The sequence below is a fragment of the Pseudophryne corroboree genome, chromosome 1 (assembly GCF_028390025.1).
Source record: "Pseudophryne corroboree isolate aPseCor3 chromosome 1, aPseCor3.hap2, whole genome shotgun sequence".
In the NCBI taxonomy this organism is placed as follows: Eukaryota; Metazoa; Chordata; class Amphibia; order Anura; family Myobatrachidae; genus Pseudophryne; species Pseudophryne corroboree.
Genome location: NC_086444.1, coordinates 30,421,484 through 30,442,975, shown reverse-complemented (window position 1 = coordinate 30,442,975; position 21,492 = coordinate 30,421,484).

The window sequence follows — 21,492 nt, the reverse complement described above, 5'->3', positions numbered from 1 at the left end:
GAAACTCAATTTAAATAAGAGTGCTTCGTAATCAGATGCACAGACCTCATGCAACACGACCGCCATGCACCGCAATACAGAAATGGTTATTGGCCTTCGTGCATCTTGTACAGGGGGCATCACTCGAGGCCACCCTTTAAGAATCCTTGCTAAAAAGAAAGATTTAGTAACATCATGCCGGCCTTCAAGTCTCAAGAAATAAGAAAGAGCAGACAGTAAACGTGTTACAAACCCTCTTGACCTGCATGCGCTAAAACATTCCCAAACATAGTTCAATAACATTGTATAATCAGTCTTACCTTGCTCCTGATGTAAACGGACATATCTCTCCCACTCTCCCATAGCGGTTCTGTACCCTCGAAGGGTAGAAGGTGCCAAGGATCGTAGAGCTAAGCCCTCCAATCCGGGCGTATCACCTGCCAGGTATAAGACGGGCAGGGGTCACCAGATACATTCGCATCCGGAGCTAGCACCCTGAACCTGCGCCACTTGAAACGCGAAAGCGCATCTGCCACACCATTTTCAATGCCTGGAACATGCCTCGTGCGAAAACTTATATTTGATTGACGGCAACGCAAAACAATCTGACCCAACAATCATAGCACAGGAAGGCCTGCAGCTTTCTGACTGTTAATCGCATGAACCACTCCCAAATTGTAACACCAAAAAACTACTGACAGATTAGCCAAGACCTCATGCCATAACTCCAGTGCTACCATGATAGGGAACAATTCTAATAATAAAATATTACTAGTAAGTCCATCATCAAACCATGTATTAGGCCAAGGGGAAACACACCACCTACCCACTAGGTATGCTCCAAAACCCGTAGACCCTGCCGCATCAGTGAATAATTGTAACTCTACATTGGATCTGGGTATAGACTGCCAAATGCAAACACCATTAAAAGTAGTCAAAAACTCATCCCAAATATGCAGATCCCTACGAAACTCTTTGGGTAATCTTATAAAATGACTAGGTCTTTTAACACCCGCTGTCGCTCTGTCCAATGCAAAAACTACTACATTTTTCAAAATATGAACAAGATATAGAGCAACCCATTGGAAGACATCTACCAACATAGAAACCATCATTCATGCGGAACTTAAATAACGAAAAATTCCGGATCAATGGGCAAAAGTCGAAAAGCCGACTCTATATCAATTTTACTCATCAAATGCTCCTCTACCGAATGATCTAACCTTAGCCAATGCCTCCTCAAAAGACTGATAAATTACCATGGACAAATACTCAGGAATTGCATCATTAACTGAAGACCCTTCTGGAAAGGATAAGTGGTGAATTAATCAAAATTTTTACGTTTTTTTTTTTTTTTTTTGGGACAATTCCCACTGGGGACAAAATTAAATTAGACACCGGGGGGCAACTGAAAGGCCCAACCATCCTACCCAAAGCAACCTCCTTATAGACTTTCTCTTTTAAAATTATTGAAAACTCCTCAGCCGAGCGTAAATTACAAACAGAACCACAGTTTACTTGGCCTTTTATAGGCAACGGAAAACCCTTTGAAAAACCTAACCTTATCAACTCAGCGTCCTCTCTATTTGGATAATAATCCAACCAATACAATAATTTGTCCTATTTCACTGGATTAGGGGCCCTACTTAGTCCCTGCAGCTGCTGGGGCTCGCTGCTGCTTCTTGTGAGAACCCCCTCTACCATTGGAAGCCTGCTGACAGTTTTTAATGTGGTGAGATCCCTCACAGGGGATCCCCCAAACCCTCTGAACCACTCTTTAGAGGTTGAGTAACATCAACAAAAATTTCTACATCTTTTTTTTTTTTCAATACAAATTTTTATTATTTAAAATAAAGATGTATACATATACATATCAGAGAAGTATTATTAAAGAACAATGCAAAAATAGGGAATCCAAATACACAGTAATGAGTAATATGTTGCGGCAATCATTAAGAAATGAAGTATCCTGATAGGAAACAGCAACAAATGCGAGGCGCGGTAAACTATAAATGAGGATTCAAACATATCAATGTCTCATAAACAGTAATTCTATATCTTTTTTACCAAAATCTATGATTTCCTTGCCATTCGGTTTCCTACGAAACTCCTCATCATAGGACCTCCAGGCTGTTCCGCGCCCAGATCTCGCCAATTCGTGTAATAAATACATATATTTAATTATATTCATGTGCTCCTGAGGTCTAGACTCCAAATAACAAGCTGCAAAGATAAGCATGCCCTTCTGCCAATTAGAGTAAGACTTATAAGCCTCCTCACCTATCCCGATTTCTTTCTGGCCTCCACTAATGCTTTTTCGCTTTACTAGTTAACGCAAACATATTCACAAATTTGCCCTGTTGAATACGTCCTTAATTCTGGGACGTACCCCTCTCAAAACAGCAGTATTAGCTAGAGATGAGCGGGTTCGGTTTCTTTGAATCCGAACCCGCACGAACTTCACTTTTTTTTCCACGGGTCCGAGCGACTCGGATCTTCCCGCCTTGCTCGGTTAACCCGAGCGCGCCCGAACGTCATCATGACGCTGTCGGATTCTCGCGAGGCTCGGATTCTATCGCGAGACTCGGATTCTATATAAGGAGCCGCGCGTCGCCGCCATTTTCACTCGTGCATTGAGATTGATAGGGAGAGGACGTGTCTGGCGTCCTCTCCATTAGAATAGAGATAGATAGATTAGATAGAGAGAGATTGTGCAGAGTCGCAGACAGAGTTAGTTTACCACAGTCAGTGACCAGTGCAGTTGCTAGTTAACTTTTATTTAATATAATATATCCGTTCACTTCTCTCTGCTATATCCGTTCTCTGCCTGAAAAAAAAAACGATACACAGCACAGTCAGTCACACAGTGTGACTCAGTCTGTGTGCACTCAGCTCAGCCCAGTGTGCTGCACAGTCATCAATGTATAAATTAAAAGCTTATAATTAATTGTGGGGGAGACTGGGGAGCACTGCAGGTTGTTAGCAGGAGCCAGGAGTACAATTATATTAATTAACAGTGCACACTTTTGCTGCAGGAGTGGTGACCAGTGCCTGACCACCAGTATAGTATTGTTGTATACTACTAATATCTCTTTAAATATCAACCAGTCTATATTAGCAGCAGACACAGTACAGTGCGGTAGTTCACGGCTGTGGCTACCTCTGTGTCGGCACACGGCAGGCAGTCCGTCCGACCAGAATTGTATTATTTATTATTATATACCTACCACCTAACCGTGGTTTTTTTTTCATTCTTTATACCGTCATAGTGTCATCCTAATTGTTACGAGTATACTACTATCTCTTTATCAACCAGTGTACAGTGCGGTAGTTCACGGCTGTGGCTACCTCTGTGTCGGCACACGGCAGGCAGTCCGTCCGACCAGAATTGTATTATTTATTATTATATACCTACCACCTAACCGTGGTTTTTTTTTCATTCTTTATACCGTCATAGTGTCATCCTAATTGTTACGAGTATACTACTATCTCTTTATCAACCAGTGTACAGTGCGGTAGTTCACGGCTGTGGCTACCTCTGTGTCGGCACACGGCAGGCAGTCCGTCCGACCAGAATTGTATTATTTATTATTATATACCTACCACCTAACCGTGGTTTTTTTTTCATTCTTTATACCGTCATAGTGTCATCCTAATTGTTACGAGTATACTACTATCTCTTTATCAACCAGTGTACAGTGCGGTAGTTCACGGCTGTGGCTACCTCTGTGTCGGCACACGGCAGGCAGTCCGTCCGACCAGAATTGTATTATTTATTATTATATACCTACCACCTAACCGTGGTTTTTTTTTCATTCTTTATACCGTCATAGTGTCATCCTAATTGTTACGAGTATACTACTATCTCTTTATCAACCAGTGTACAGTGCGGTAGTTCACGGCTGTGGCTACCTCTGTGTCGGCACACGGCAGGCAGTCCGTCCGACCAGAATTGTATTATTTATTATTATATACCTACCACCTAACCGTGGTTTTTTTTTCATTCTTTATACCGTCATAGTGTCATCCTAATTGTTACGAGTATACTACTATCTCTTTATCAACCAGTGTACAGTGCGGTAGTTCACGGCTGTGGCTACCTCTGTGTCGGCACACGGCAGGCAGTCCGTCCGACCAGAATTGTATTATTTATTATTATATACCTACCACCTAACCGTGGTTTTTTTTTCATTCTTTATACCGTCATAGTGTCATCCTAATTGTTACGAGTATACTACTATCTCTTTATCAACCAGTGTACAGTGCGGTAGTTCACGGCTGTGGCTACCTCTGTGTCGGCACACGGCAGGCAGTCCGTCCGACCAGAATTGTATTATTTATTATTATATACCTACCACCTAACCGTGTTTTTTTTTTCATTCTTTATACCGTCATAGTGTCATCCTAATTGTTACGAGTATACTACTATCTCTTTATCAACCAGTGTACAGTGCGGTAGTTCACGGCTGTGGCTACCTCTGTGTCGGCAGTCGGCAGGCAGTCCGTCCATCCATAATTGTATTATTATTATAATATATACCACCTAACCGTGGTTTTTTTTTCATTCTTTATACCGTCGTCATAGTGTCATACTAGTTGTTACGAGTATACTACTATCTCTTTATCAACCAGTGTACAGTGCGGTAGTTCACGGCTGTGGCTACCTCTGTGTCGGCAGTCGGCAGGCAGTCCGTCCATCCATAATTGTATTATTATTATAATATATACCACCTAACTGTGGTATTTTTTTTTCTTTCTTTATACCGTCGTCATAGTGTCATACTAGTTGTTACGAGTATACTACTATCTCTTTATCAACCAGTGTACAGTGCGGTAGTTCACAGCTGTGGCTACCTCTGTGTCGGCAGTCGGCAGGCAGTCCGTCCATCCATAATTGTATTATTATTATAATATATACCACCTAACCGTGGTTTTTTTTTCATTCTTTATACCGTCGTCATAGTGTCATACTAGTTGTTACGAGTATACTACTATCTCTTTATCAACCAGTGTACAGTGCGGTAGTTCACGGCTGTGGCTACCTCTGTGTCGGCAGTCGGCAGGCAGTCCGTCCATCCATAATTGTATTATTATTATAATATATACCACCTAACCGTGGTTTTTTTTTCATTCTTTATACCGTCGTCATAGTGTCATACTAGTTGTTACGAGTATACTACTATCTCTTTATCAACCAGTGTACAGTGCGGTAGTTCACGGCTGTGGCTACCTCTGTGTCGGCACTCGGCAGCCCGTCCATAATTGTATATACCACCTAACCGTGGTTTTTTTTTCTTTCTTTATACATACATACTAGTTACGAGTATACTATCTCTTTATCAACCAGTCTATATATTAGCAGCAGACACAGTACAGTGCGGTAGTTCACGGCTGTGGCTACCTCTGTGTCGGCACTCGGCAGCCTGTCCATAATTGTATACTAGTATCCAATCCATCCATCTCCATTGTTTACCTGAGGTGCCTTTTAGTTGTGCCTATTAAAATATGGAGAACAAAAATGTTGAGGTTCCAAAATTAGGGAAAGATCAAGATCCACTTCCACCTCGTGCTGAAGCTGCTGCCACTAGTCATGGCCGAGACGATGAAATGCCAGCAACGTCGTCTGCCAAGGCCGATGCCCAATGTCATAGTACAGAGCATGTCAAATCCAAAACACCAAATATCAGTAAAAAGCCTCTTTTTTTCTTTGCGTCATGTGCTGTTTGGGGAGGGTTTTTTGGAAGGGCCATCCTGCGTGACACTGCAGTGCCACTCCTAGATGGGCCCGGTGTTTGTGTCGGCCACTAGGGTCGCTAATCTTACTCACACAGCTACCTCATTGCGCCTCTTTTTTTCTTTGCGTCATGTGCTGTTTGGGGAGGGTTTTTTGGAAGGGACATCCTGCGTGACACTGCAGTGCCACTCCTAGATGGGCCCGGTGTTTGTGTCGGCCACTAGGGTCGCTTATCTTACTCACACAGCGACCTCGGTGCAAATTTTAGGACTAAAAATAATATTGTGAGGTGTGAGGTATTCAGAATAGACTGAAAATGAGTGTAAATTATGGTTTTTGAGGTTAATAATACTTTGGGATCAAAATGACCCCCAAATTCTATGATTTAAGCTGTTTTTTAGTGTTTTTGGAAAAAAACACCCGAATCCAAAACACACCCGAATCCGACAAAAAAAATTCGGTGAGGTTTTGCCAAAACGCGTTCGAACCCAAAACACGGCCGCGGAACCGAACCCAAAACCAAAACACAAAACCCGAAAAATTTCAGGCGCTCATCTCTAGTATTAGCACATTGCAAAGAATCCTCAGGACCCTCCTCCGAGGACATACTAGAACTGCTGTGTCTGCGCCTTCTTTTATGTCTTTTCTTGCAACCACTGCAGCTGCTGTCAACTGAAGATGAGGACTCAGAGGAAGAAATGGATGAACCCCTGTAACTTCTGCACCTATGTTTACGTTTTTGCAAAGCTTTTTTCTTGCGCGATTTTTCTTTAACTGCGCCCATATTGCCTGAGCTAACCACTGCATCTTCTTGACGCGCTATAGGGTGCACCTCCGACTCACCATAAAGACCTCCCTCATCCAGGGCGGTCTCCACCACAGCCGCCGACTCCCCAGAATCCTCCTGTAATTCAGGGGCTACCAAGACATCTGCTGGAGACATGCAAGTAGAAACATCCACCAGACACTCATTAGGATTCATATTGCCCCTATTCCTTCTGCCCGGTCTGGCCCGTGAAACAGCAGCCGCTAAATCACTTACGCCATCCCCATTTAAACTGGAGGAATTCTGCTCACCCAAAAAATTCCCTTCAGTATGATTAGCATTCAGCACTGGGACCAGTGCTGATATAACTGAAGTGCATATAGATGCTACCTCAGACGAGTTCCAACCAGCGCCATTACGCCCAAAACGCACTTCATCAGCATATGACCTCCCTGTCACTGTGCCTCTCTTACTATGTACCTCAGGCACCCCTTTTTTACCCCTAATATTCACACTGGCGAGCCTTCCCTGCTGCCCTTCAGCATTTCTCATGCCCGAGGTAACCGCACGCTGGCCACCTACGTCCGTGTCTGCCCCGGTATCCCTTGATCTGACCGGACCCCTGTTTATTCCTCTGTACGGTGCTCCCACTCCTTGCACCAACAATTGTTCCCTTGTTCCACTTTCCGTCTGCTCACCTCTGGAAAGGACAGTGCTACGACGACCACCTTTTGCAACCATGGACCCCGCAGGCCCACGGGACGGCCGCGGCGTAATCCGGCACATGCACTCCTGAGGTAACTCCCCGAGATGTTACCACTCTCCTCAACACCCTGCTCTGCGACTCGACCATAGCACCCACGCTTCGAGACATTGCACTATCGGTAATTAGTTCTGAAGAATCAATTCCCACAGCACGAGTTGAACCAACAGCGCGTGACACAGACAAGCTGCTGACTCGGCCTCTGCGTGACACAGCTTCGCCCGCCAAACGCCTCTCAGGCGGTCGAGCCCAACCCCTGGCGGCGGCATTACCCACATTACTCCTGGCTTGACGCCTTCCTTGTACTGACAAATGCTGTTCCCTACCTGACACTGACACAGCAGCGTCCCTGTCACCGCTTTCAATCAAACGGATAGGGGGACGCACAGCACGACTGGGCCTCGGCATGTTAGAAGGTAGAAAAGATAGATAAAGAGAGAGTAAAAGAAAAAGGGGGTGAAAAGATTAGAGATTAGTAAAGATTGAAAAGAAATAATAAGAACATTACCACCAAATCACAAATAACACACAGTTCAGTAAAACACAAACGCAGAGCACTTCACTGTTCAATTTTTCCTGAGGAAAAGAGGGAGAACTTAGTTAGTCCTCTCCTTATAAGGGCTAAGCCCCTCCCATCACCAGATTCCTCAGTTAACTCATAGGCCCACTGTTACCATGGACACCTCTACCTGTCACAGCTGCTTCATTCAGCCTGCTATTCAGAATTTTATGTCACTACAGCCATATAAAATGTCCTCCGTTCTCTCTCTCTCTCTGCAAATGTTATATCTGTCACACCTGTAGCGCACATGGGGGGTCATTAAAAGTTGATCGCTCGCTAGCTATTTTTTGCAGTGCTGTGATCAGATAGTCACCGCCCATAGGGGAGTGTATTTTTATTTTGCAAGTGTGCGATCGCATGTGCAGCCGAGCGGTACAAAAAAAGTTTTGTGCAGTTTCTGAGTAGCCCAGAGTTACTCAGCCGCTGCGATCACTTCAGCCTGTTCTTGTCCGGAATTGACGTCAAACACCCGCCCTGCAAACGCTTGGACACGCCTGCATTTTTCCAAACACTCCCAGAAAATGGTCAGTTGACACCCACAAACACCCTCATCCTGTAAATCTCCTTGCGATCAGCTGTGTGAATGGATTCTTTGTTAAATCCATCGCTCAGCAACGATCCGCTTTGTACTTGTACGACACGCCTGCGCATTGCGGTATGCGCAGTAGTGACCTGATCGCAGTGCAGCGAAAAATCCTAGCGTGCAATCAGGTCAGAATGACCCCCATGGTTTTGTCCAACTGTTAACAAATTTGCTGCTTCAATCAACTCTGAATTACCCCTAATGTGAGGATAATATTCTGCCCATTCTAATAAGCAAGAAGACTTTTACAAAAAAAATCCACCTTATCAACTATATAAAAACAGTGTGCATAAGAATTCTTCAATAAAGGGAAATATCACAATATTGGCAGCCGCCATGTTTTTTTTTTCTGTATAAGAGCATCTAAAGTTAGTCTGTTGGTGTGTTATGTATCAATATCATTATTTGAGTAGAGTGATAATTTATCCTTTATTTAGGATGGCACAAGGGGAGGAATGTAATAGGGTGTGAGAATCAGAAAGTGAGAGATTTTGGGAAAATTCTTGTTTTTTTTTTAAAGTGCCAATCATTTACATGGCTCAGTCAACCTGATTTTACTATGTAAATGATTGCCACTTAAAAAAAAACCCAGGAGAATTCTCCCCAAATCTCTCACTCTCTGATTCTCACACCCTATTACATCTCCCCCCCCAAGCATCAATAACAAAATTATTAATAGAAAAACTAAATTTAAATGGTTGTGTCATTGACTGCGTCAGGGGGTAAGGATTCTTGCCTCTCTGATGGAGTTTTAAAGATGAAGCAACATGGAATGAGTAGAATGGTGAGAAAGTACACAACAAACATCTTCAAGCATACAAGGGTGCTACATTTTTATCTCCCAGTTATGACCAGTAGAATGAATACCATTTTTTACTTACATGTTACAGTATTCTATGAATCATGCTTCTCCAACTATGGGGGTCATTCCGAGTTGATCGCATGTATCAACTTTTTGCTGCTCGTGCGATCAACCTGACGTCGCCTATGGGGGAGTGTATTTTAGCATAGCAGGGCTGCGATCGCTTGTGTAGCTCTGCTATGCAAAAAAAGTTTCAAGTAAAACAAGACTAGCCCTGCAGCTACTTACCCAGTGCGACGGATCCAGCGATGAAGGTGTCGGCTGTGACGGCAGACATCCGCCCTCCAAACGCCTGGACACACCTGCATTGGACTCACCACGCCTGGAAAATGGTAAGTATCCATCCCGGAACGCCCCCCCCTTGACTGTCTTCTTGCGATCGCCACTGCGATCACTTTTCTCGCTGCTGGTGGCGTCGGGGGCCGGCGACGATACCATGTGCGTGCGCAATGTGTCCGCTGCGCATGTGCATTTCCGACCCGTTAGCACCACAGCGAAGAACCGCTGCGTGCGAACGGGTCGGAATGACCCCCTCTATCCTTAAGATGAACAGAAGTTGACCATAAGCTTGACATAGCTCGGGTCTGGACTGTGTGTTAGATCAGTTGTTGTTTTATATATAGCATAGTTGGTTGTGGTTATGCTAAGGTTATACACGGTCGAGTCACATTATTATGACCACCTCCTACATTTGACGTCGGCAGCGCATAGCCCATTAAGTACGTCACGTGTTGTTTGCTGGCTTAGTGGGTATATAAGGTGTGTAATATGCCATATGCACTCATATCGCTGTCATGGATAAAAGGGTCAATTTATCTGAGTGGCAATAAGGGATGATTATCAGCTTTCGGGCTAAGGGTGGCCGTATTTCTGAAACCACTCAGTTTTTGACCTGTCGGTGTGCTGCTGCGGTGAAGGTGGACAAATGGCCACATTGTGAATAACTGACGTGAAAACTACAGAACACCACGTGCCATTGATGTGAGAGGTGAACGTCAGCTACATGCGTGAGGGCCGGCCAACATGTTACAGTAGAGCAACTCACCGTCAGAATGAACCTGGGGGTACCAGACGTGTGTCTAAAATAACAGTGAGCGAACTCTGCTGCATATGGAGCTCCGAAGCAAACGGATGGTTATGCACCTAGCTGGTGGTCTTAATAATGTGACCCGACCATGTATAATTTAAGCTGTAAGTTATATAAGTTTGCCCATGATAGACTTTGGCCTCTTACATTTGGGTAATTTTCCACCCTCCCTTCACTGTTTTTTGATGTTGGTCAGGGATTTGTGACAGGAAAGAGCGACCAATCAGCATCCTCAGATGCCGTCAGCCGCTTGGGGGGCATTCACCTTTAGTGATATGCATAGAAAGGCTGTATCACCCTACCAGAGACAGCACATCACTTGACCAGGTGGGTTTGTGTGAATTGTTGGAAAGTCAAGTTGGATGCCCGTTCTTGTTTGGTTATAAAGGCATTAAGGCCGGTCATTGTTGTTACCCTTATTGCATTTGTTGGTTTTGCTGGTAAGCATTGCCTTTGTGTAAGATCTTATAACTGGATTTCCTTTCTCTGACACCATACAGTTTTGGAAAATAAATAAATAAATAAATAAACATTAAATAATAAATACATAAATACATTACTATGGTGGTCATTCCGAGTTGTTCGCTCGTTGACGATTTTCGCTAAGCTGCGATTTTCTGCTAACTGCGCATGCACATGGTACGCAGCACGCATGCGCTTAGTAATTTAACTAAGAACTTAGTAGATTTACACAAGCTCGAGCAAAGTTTTTTCAACGCTCGAGTGATCGTAGTGTGATTGACAGGAAGTTGGTGTTTCTGGGCGGAAACTCAGCGTTTTCACAGCGTTTGCAAAAAAACGCAGGCGTGCTAGGGAAAAACACGGGAGTGGTTGGAGAAACGGGGGAATGGCTGGCCGAACGCAGGGCGTGCTTGTGACGTCAAACCAGGAACTAAACAGACTGAGGTGATCGCAATCTGTGAGTAGGTCTGGAGCTACTCAGAAACTGCTAAGAATTATGTAGTAGCAAATCTGCTAATCTTTCGTTCGCTATTCTGCTAAGCTAAAATACACTCCCAGAGGGCGGCGGCCTAGCGTGTGCAATGCTGCTAAAAGCAGCTAGCGAGCGAACAACTCGGAATGAGGGCCTATGTGTTCTTTTCTGTCAATTTATGCCTCCAAGTCTTTATTTTATGTTGTTCTTATTTTTGCTATTGTGGTTCTTTAGATGACGCGCACACAATACTCACATTAGCCATTCGGAGGCTTAATGGTTTGACAGAACAAAGAAGAATTCAAGCATTTAACCAATTTTTTAGTGTGGGCTCAAACATTTCCATGAAACAATTGAAGTAAAGTGAGGGGATGGAGGCTAATAAGCTGAGGAATATACATATGAGACAAAGTGGGGGCAACAGCTAACAAGGTGAGGAGGTAAAGGTATACAACAAAAGAGTCAAATTGCAGTGACAACCAATAAGGAGAGGAAGAAAAGCATCACAAACTCGTGCAACTTTTCAGGTAATGGGCCTAATTCAAGGTTGATTGCAATACAAAATTTTCCTCTAATGGGCAAAACCATGTGCACTGCAGGTGGGGCAGATATAACATGTGCAGAGAGAGTTAGAGTTGGGTGGGTTATATTGTTTCTGTGCAGGGTAAATACTGGATGCTTTATTTTTACACTGCGATTTAGATTTCAGTTTGAACACACCCCACCCAAATCTAACTCTCTCTGCACATGTTACATCTGCCCCACCTGCACTGCACATGGTTTTGCCCATTACAGGAAAATGTTGTTTTGCAATCAACCTTGAATTAGGCCCAACCATTTGCTATAAAGCGCACGCAAACAGCCACAGTGCTGGGAACGTGCAATGATACCGTCTAATATTCTCTTCTAAAAGTACATTTCCCTAACTTGTATTGTATTGTTATTTCAATGCATTCTAAATGTTCCCAGGGAGTTTTCAGTCAAATATATGAAAAAATAATTAGATCTACATTTTTTTTTTTTATTTAAACACATGAAATGAAATCATAATGCGCTAATTAACATTCTAGTATATTGGGTATTGAACATAACAAAATATATCAGTGTGATCCGAGCCTGTCAGAAAAAAAGCCAAATAGTGTAATATATGCTGAACATGTTGGAGCATAAAACTGTCCAATTACATAGGTATAATTAGAAAAACTCCAGCTATCTTATGTGGTCAGATCTATTGAATTAGAAAGAGCTGATGAAGCATCCAGCGTGTAAGTGCATTTAAATAGGGGTTACTATCCTAATAAAGCACAAAGGAAAACAGGGAGAGGAGCTTTCGGACAGGTAATGAAAGAAAGAAAAAAATGAAATTCATCCAATTACGTCTCCAGAAAACCCATTACCAGTAAGTGTGAGCAGAGAGCCCCAGGAAAATTCAGATGCAAAACTAATAATGAAGGAGCTGTGTCCTTTCAACACATTCTAAATGAGCTCTAATTTTCTTACAACCAACGTTTCTAAACTATATAAATTTCAACTAAGCAGAAAAAAGTGACATGCTAGCATAATCGTTATTCCAAACAGACACAGCAGCTTGCTCACCTTAATTAGATGAAATCCCAACTGAGGAATATTCTCTTCCACTCCGATCTTAAAACTTTATTTTTTAGATATTGTTTAACCTATCAGCTGTTGCAGTGTTAGACGCATGCAACCCCGGAGATTATGCAGCACCGGATTCTGCATTATTACATGCAATGTTTATTCCATCACGTGTGCTCCCCTCCGTAATCATTAATATGTTGAAAATAGCTTTCCTTGCAGCATTTTTTATTGGTAATGTGAATAAATGTGTTTAAATTCACTATATGTAGATCTAGCTACCTACCTATATAATAGAGATGTGCGGCGGGCACTTTTCGTGTTTTGGTTTTGGTTTTGGATCTGGATGATTTTTGGAAAAAATACAAAAACAGCTAAAATCACAGAATTTGGGGGTAATTTGGATCCTACGGTATTATTAACCTCAATAACATTCATTTCCGCTCATTTCTAGTCTATTTTGAACACGTCACACCTCACAATATTGTATTTAGGCCAAAAGGTTGCACCAAGGTCGCTGGATGACTAAGCTAAGCGACACAAGTGTGCGGCACAAACACCGGGCCCATCTAGGAGTGGCACCGCAGTGTCAGACAGGATGGCAGTTTTAAAAACTAGGCCCCAAACAGCACATCATGCAAAGAAGAAAAAGAGGTGCAAGATGGAATTGTCCTTGGGCCCTCCCACCCACGCTTATGTTGTATAAACAGGACATGCACACTTTAACAAACCAATCATTTCAGCGACAGGGTCTGCCACATGACTGTGGCTGAAATGATTGCTTTGTTAGGGCCCCAACTAAAAGAGAAGCAATTAATCTCTCCTTGCACAAACTGGCTCTACAATAGCAAGATGTCGTCCTCATCCCCAGATTCCCCGCGCCCTTCAGTGTTTACATCCTCATCCTCACAGAGAAATAATATTCAAACAAAACCATATCATTTAGGTGTCAGTGGACTGCTTATGCTATTAACCCAAATTTCTGAACTTGACAATGACTTATGATGAATGCGCTGCAGGTGACATATAAGGAAGGATGTTCCTAGGTGGTTAATGTCCTAACCCCTACTTATTATGGATTGACAAAGGCAACAGATGGCTTGACACCTGTTGTCCGGATTTGGGGAGAAATAATTCCACACTGAAGAGGTGGCTTTTTTGGTATTTTGCCCAGGCATGACAATGGCCTAATTCATCCCATGGCCAACAACTGTCTCCATTGGTGCCTTATTCAAACAAACCACATCACCATCAGAATCCTCATCACCAACTTCCTCCACAGCGCCAGCTACACCCATATCCTCCTCATCCTGGTGTGCTTCTACAGTGACATCCTCAATCTCAATATCAGCAACTGGACTGGCGGTGCTCCTACCAGCACTTGCAGGGGGCATGCAAATGGTGGTTAGAGCCTACTCTTCCAATACAGTGTTGTGAAGGTCAGGCCTAGACATCGAAACTGCAGACAGTGCCATCACCCCCTTATTTTCACAACACCCCTTTAATTTTACAGCATGCAAGACAGGGCCAGTGTACATTGATTTTCAGTGCACCCTAGAATAATTACAGCATACAAGACAGGGCCAATGTACAGCAACACCCCTATATTTTACAGCATACAGCAGTGTGCTTTTAATTTTTAACAACTGCACCTCTGAATTTTTACAACGTACAGGGCCAGCAGCACCCCAATATTTTACAGCATACAGGAGCAGTGTGCTTTCAATTTTTAACAACTGCACCCCTGAATTTTTACAACATACAGGGCCAGAAGCACCCCAATATTTTACAGCATACAGGAGCAGTGTGCATTTAATTTTTAGCAACTGCACCTCTGAATTTTTACAACATACAAGGACTCGCAGCACCCCTATATTTTACAGCGTACAGGAGCAGTGTGCTTTTAATTTTTAACAACTGCATCCCTGAATTTTTACAACATACAGGACCAGCAGCACCACTATATTTTCCAGCATACAGGAGAAGAGTGCCCCTGCACCTTGTACAACACAGTGACAGCCAGGACAGCAACACCCATATACAGCTGCAGCACATGAAACAGCAGTGACAGCCCATGACAGCCAGGACAGCACCCTTAACACAGCACAGGTACACCACAGTGACTGCAGCACCACCCCTATAGAGCACACACTAACCCCACTTGATGCCACCACCCACAGAGAGAGACAGAGGTCTATCTCCCTCACTCGCCAAGTCTAGCCTGAACATGGCGGCAACGCGCAGCTGTTTATATGGGATCCAAAACCAGTGAAGTTCAGGAGGGTTCGGTTCTCAGGGAACCAAACCCGCTCATCTATACTATATATGTTCATTTTCTGAACCATAATAGGACCATAGTTAATGTTATGCCCCATAGTAGCGACCTAGTATTTTTTTATGAACCATATTACTGCCCTAGTTCACATTATGTCACATTTTAGGCTGCCAGTACATATTATGCAACACAGTACCCCTAATTCACATTATGCCATATGGTTTCGGATGAAAGGTCGACACTATTTAGGACAACAGTCAATAGGTTGACCACTACAGGTCGACATGGATAAAAGTTCAACATTGCACTTACTGGGATTCCCGGTCATTTTACAGAGAAAACGACACAACATTTTAAAAAAGCCTTGTGTCTTCCTTTTTCTGAGTCAACCTTTTTTGTGTCGACCTTTTAACAAAAGTCAACCATTTTCCTGTGTTGACCTTGTGCATCTCAAACTTTTGGGGTCGATCTAGACACCATCGACCTTTTTCAGGTTGACCCAATGATCAACACCCATGACATATTGGGGGGAATTCAAATGTTATCTCCCCCCGATCTTCCATCTAAAGTGACTGGAGATTGCAGTGGGTGATATACAATTGATGTCCCTGTTTTATCAATTTTTAAGAAATCCAAAACCAAATCTGAATTTGAGCCAAAACACTTAAGGGTGGTTTTACCAAAAACAAAAACAAAACATTGAGGTTGGTTTTGGCAAAACAAAAAAGACGAGGGTCAGGGCACATCTCCAATTACAACTCATAGGTACTTGACAGCCCAGTAACTTACATTATCACAGTGACTTACAGCACCACATGCTTCCTGATATAAATAACGAGAATTCTTATCACTAGGGATGTCAGCCGAGACAAAATAAAAGACTAATCAATAAACAAGCAGAGGGTAAGGTGGATGAAGTGGCTGAGTGGTTTAAGGTCAGGAGCAAGGAAAATTTGTAACTTTAGTAGTGATATACTTCAGTTGAGGCTTCTTCTATGTCCAGACTAGGGATGGACATCGATGGTTGATGTTTGCTAACCATCAATGTTTTTCTTTTGATGTTAGTGGTTTTACCATTCGATAGTGGCATTCTAATGCTTATCACCATCAAATGGTAATGATCCGATGGTGTAACTATGGTTTACTGTTTCTTTAATTCCTGAGAGCTGTACTGTCCCTGGCTCCTTCCTGGCTGCAGTAGGTCTGCATCAGGAGCATCTTGGGTTCGTTGGAGGCTGTCTCTGCAACTTTCTGACTCAGATGGGTCTGCTCTGATCCCTCCCCTCTATAGGCTGCTACTAGGCAACAGGTCACAAAACTAGCTCTGATTGGCTCTCTGAGATAGTGAGAACCAATCAGAGTGCAGCCTTCACCCCTACAGCAGCAACCAGCTAGGCTAGCTAGCTACACGGCTCATGAGGCTATCATTGCTGTGTACTATTAACCAACTAGTAAGCACCCTGCACTGGGAGTCAGGATCAGAAGACACTTTCCTCCTGACTCCTACATGTCACATGTCTGTGTGTGTTGTCGTGGTGCAATCCGACTCTGTCAACTGTGATTGAATCGGTTAGATAGGTTAGTCAGTGCTGTAGACAGTCACTGCTGTCACTCACTCGTGTGACATCCTGCAGTGAACTGCTCCACCTCTGGCTCCTCCCACTGGTGACAGATGCTCCGCAGGGATACTGTGCATGCGCAACTCCATATTACTATTCCAGAACTCGCCCCAATCCTGCCCCCTTCCATCCTTGCTGAACGGGTATTGCGCATACGCAAATGGGTTTTTGCACATGTGCATATCATATGAATCGTTTTTACCATCTAATTCTTTTGATGCGATGGTTAGTTACCATCACATTGAAAGTTTAGATGGTGGAAGCCCAGTCATCATTTGATGGTTGGATTCCGGTTTCCATCCCTAGTGCAGACTTTGGATGCGGGATGGTCCATCGCGTGACATGCCCCCCCGCACGACTCAGCTGGAAACGGAGCCCAAAAAAGATGGGAGAGCTTTGCACCTCCCAGCTTGCAGCTGCCGCCCACCAGGTGAGCTGAACACTGCTTGCCCAGCAGCTTCGGCGATAAAATGCTGCTGCCCGGCCGCCTGGCAGGCCCCGCCACTCTACATAAGTGGGCGTGGTTATAAACCACCGGGGTCCTCCGATGAATCCACCGATCCCCCGTCAGGCCAGTACGAGCCTGACTAAACCTTTCTCCTAGAAAAAACTTTTAGTGCAAAAAGAGCCCAGCTTGACTTTCAAATGGTAGAAGTGACACTGTGGCATTCATATGTATGTATATTTAATATTTAACGAAATATTTAAATGAGTGTAGAAAAATAAAACTCTGAAGAAACCATATTAATTTATGTTTCTATAGACTCTTTAATAATAACTGACTATATTTCTGGTCTCGCATAAGGTACTGCACATTTAATGACTTTGAGATTTTATAGCGATGAGAACCCTATGGGTGTAAGATGTTTCAAAACAAGTTTGCAGAAAATTTACCATAGGTTAGCAAATTTCTATGCTCATGCCATAATTTTTGTGCGTCTCTCTCCTGGGCATTGTAAATAAAATTATACGCCCAGTATAAAACTTATGTTCAAAGTGTTTAATTTGCTGAGGTCTGTACGGCAATTAAAAAAATGAAAAAATAAAAATAAAAAATAAAGTTTGTAACTGAAGCTTAAGTACCTCAATGAGAAAGGGGACGTCGGCGAATAGGACATTAAAAGCTGTTTACTTTAATGTCTTCCATAAATGCGATAAACAATATGGAAATTGAGAACTTACTTTCAGCAACAAATTGTTACTTGACACATTTTCTAATCATAATAAGACACTCCAGGGCTGGCTGTGTTTTTGCAATAATTGCATCTCTCAAGTGATTTAAGATGCAATGGCAGCATCCTGTACTCTGACAATACACCTGAGGGATACATTTAGGGCACAACAAATCAGTATCCTGTTGTGCCTCATTGCTCAATTAACTGTTATTATGAATGACAAAATCATATGGTAAAAGAAAATGAAGAAATTAATACAATGGCTTCCTCCCTTAAAAATACCTTTGGGACTGAATAAAGATCGCATAAACATAAAAGCTTATGCAACAGGAATAATTTGCCGTGGATGACGGCGAGCATGCACTTTGAAAACACTTTTACACTTCAAGTGACAATCTGTAATACATTAACCAGTTTAGAGGTTTTAATGCTTTGGTTTGTCATTACACATTTATTTGTAAGAGCATTAATGATGAGGAAATGCAACATTGCTAATAACGCACACACACAAACATATATAGGCGTTCACGCCTTGACAAAGGGGCTAAGGGCCCAGAAACGTTGGCCGTATGTGACCGTTTTTTGCTTCATCACTAAAGCTGCTTGTTTACTATTTACTGGAGTGGCGCTGCCATTCTTTTCCAGTATATATATATATATATATATATATATTTATAGAACTAGGAGACTGGGTGGCACTCAATGAGGACTTGATCAGCAGCAGTAAAAAAGAGACTCGGCTCCCGTATCGGGAGCCAAGTCTCTTTCTTACTGCTGCTGATCAAGTCCTCATTGAGTGCCACTTAGTCTCCTAGTTCTATGATTGCGTCCAGCAAGGGAGGGTACTGGGGCAATTGAGGAGGAGGTTTGAGTGCTGGTCACACACAGATATATATATATATATATATATATCTACAGTATGTTGCATACATGCCTTTAAGTTTGAATGTCTTCCTCTTTTTATAATATTCTTTTACACCTAAATTTTGTCATGTAATACATGGTTCAGTTTCGGCTCTTTATATTTACAGCCAAAATCAGGTTGTCACCACAATTTAGGATTACAGACACTCTTGTGTGAAATAATGATTCCTGTCAGCAGCTGTGATTGGTTAGGAGAAGATTAAAAAGGGGAGGCGCCTACAGAGCTGTTGTAAATAGTTACCAATCACATGCCACCACCTTCCTCTCACAACCAATAAAATGCTGCCCTCTCACACACACCGAACTTTCCCATTATCGCAACACTCTCCAGCTGTTTGCTGTTGAAAAGCAGATAACTATGCAACAGATATTTATTCATTTTACTAGTTTTTACTTTACAATTAACATGCACTTAACTGGACTGCAAATCAGGTGCGGTGTTGTCTACTGTAAAATTAAACTTACTGTATATTTGAAAAGTGTAGTTTAAGAGCGTGAAGACAATGGGACTTATTCAGAGTCACTCAAACAAACTTATGTCAGTCTAAAATTGCAATTTTTCGCACTGTGTATGTGAACTATTCAGAATCTGCATTTTTTTGTTTCAACTTTGACTTAAGACTTTCTGTGACTAGGGGGCTGAGAACGGGGCTGGAATCAATGTGGAATCACAGACTTGGATCTCTGAATGTACTTATGTATCAAATGAAAGGTAATAAAACATGTAAATTCATTCATACCCACATATACTGTAGGCCAGAGCCGGCCTTAGGCATAGGTAAACTAGGCAAATGCCTAGGGCATTTGGTATGCTTAGGGGCACCAGCAGCTTCTGCCAATTAAAATGATATGCAGCATGCCTATCTTCTGTGTGTGACTGCGGCTGTATCTGCATACGAAATGCTACGTTGCAGTGTATTCCTGGAAATCGCTGCAATGTAGCATTTCGTATGCAGATACAGCCTCAGTCGCACACAGAATATAGGCATGCTGCATATCATTTTAATCAGCAGAAGCTGTTTGTGCATCCTGGGTACATAGTAATGCAAATAAGATGCATTTTCATAAACAAAAGGTGCCCGATGTTAGCAGAGCTGCCAGCTGACTCATGCCAGGCATCTACTGCAGAACTAGCGGGGGTGCTAGGGGGCACCAGCCACAATCTTGCCTAGGGCATCACATTGGTTAGGGCCGGCTCTGCTGTAGGCAGACACACACATGGCACATAACAACCAGCAATACAACATCTGAGAACCAGTTTTACTTCACCCTTGTAAACATCCATTTCATGGAATTTCTAGTTTAAGGTTCTGATGCACAGTGAGCGCTATGTCAGTCTACATTTTATATATTGCCCGAAAGACGCTGTAAGTCCAAAAGATGGTCACATGCATACAGTACAGTATGCACCTATTAAGACTTCCGTGATCCGGCAGCTTGCTCTTGGAGAGGTGGGACAGGGAAGGGAAGGGACATGCTAACATAAAATAAGTACACAAAGAGCATGTTTGCATAATCACAGTAGGAATATATGCAGAATAATGGCAACCAAATGAATGTACATATGGGTAAGCCATATTATTTGTTGGCGGGCAGGTATAGGTGCAGTTGCACTAATGGAAATAATATTCACAAGCGAGCTGTGATTGGCTGATTGTGAATGAAGTGCTGATGCTGACAGGTGCTTAAGTCATCTAGAGCTGGGATCCTACTAGCCATAAAAACATCACCTAAAAACTGTTAACAAACTAACCCAACTAAAATAAAACATGGACGCATCTTCCCTCCTAAGTAGGACAGCGTGCCTCTCTTCAAAGGGGAAGTTCTTCACAACCACATCTTGCACCACCTATGGGTCTAATTCAGACCTGATCGCTAGACTGCGTTTCTGTACAGCGGGTGACCAGGTCTATACTGCGCATGCGTATGCACCGCAATGTATGCGTCGCACGGGTACAAAGCAGATCGCTGCTCAGCGCTGGCTTTGTGTGAAGAATCCATTCGCACGGGCGTCCGCAAGGAGATTGACAGGAAGAAGGCGTTTGTGGGTGACAACTGACCGTTTTCAGGGAGTATTTGGAAAAATGCAGGCGTGTCCAAGCAGGGAGGGTTCCTGATGTCAGTTCCAGTCCCAGACAGACTGAAGTGATCGCATTTAACCCATGACCTCAGTGCTGTGAGGCAGTGATGCTAATCATTACACCGTCCATGCTGCCCTTAAAATCACACCTGGCAGCTATGTAGTCACTGACAGCCTGCCGGGAGTATTCAGCCAGACCAGCACTAAAACCTTTTTTCGGCAGAAATCAGAAATGCCCTCCCGACTCCATGATCTGTCGGTGAGCCCCCTGGGACCCGCCGGGCCCTTTTCGGCTGCTTTGGATGCCTACTGGTAAATCCGCTACTGCCCGGTGGTGAGTTCCCTAACTTAATTGTCAGGCCTCGTATAATGGAGTCACACTACAGTCACTGATATATTGTCAATGCAGTCAGTCACTGAGAGGTGCAATAATGGATATTATAAGGGATGGGGGACCTGCTAATAGGGGATGGGTAATGTGCTACAATCAGTGTGTGTGTGTGTGCGTGTGTGTGTGTGTGGGCTGGGAGGCACTGATATATAATGCAGGCAC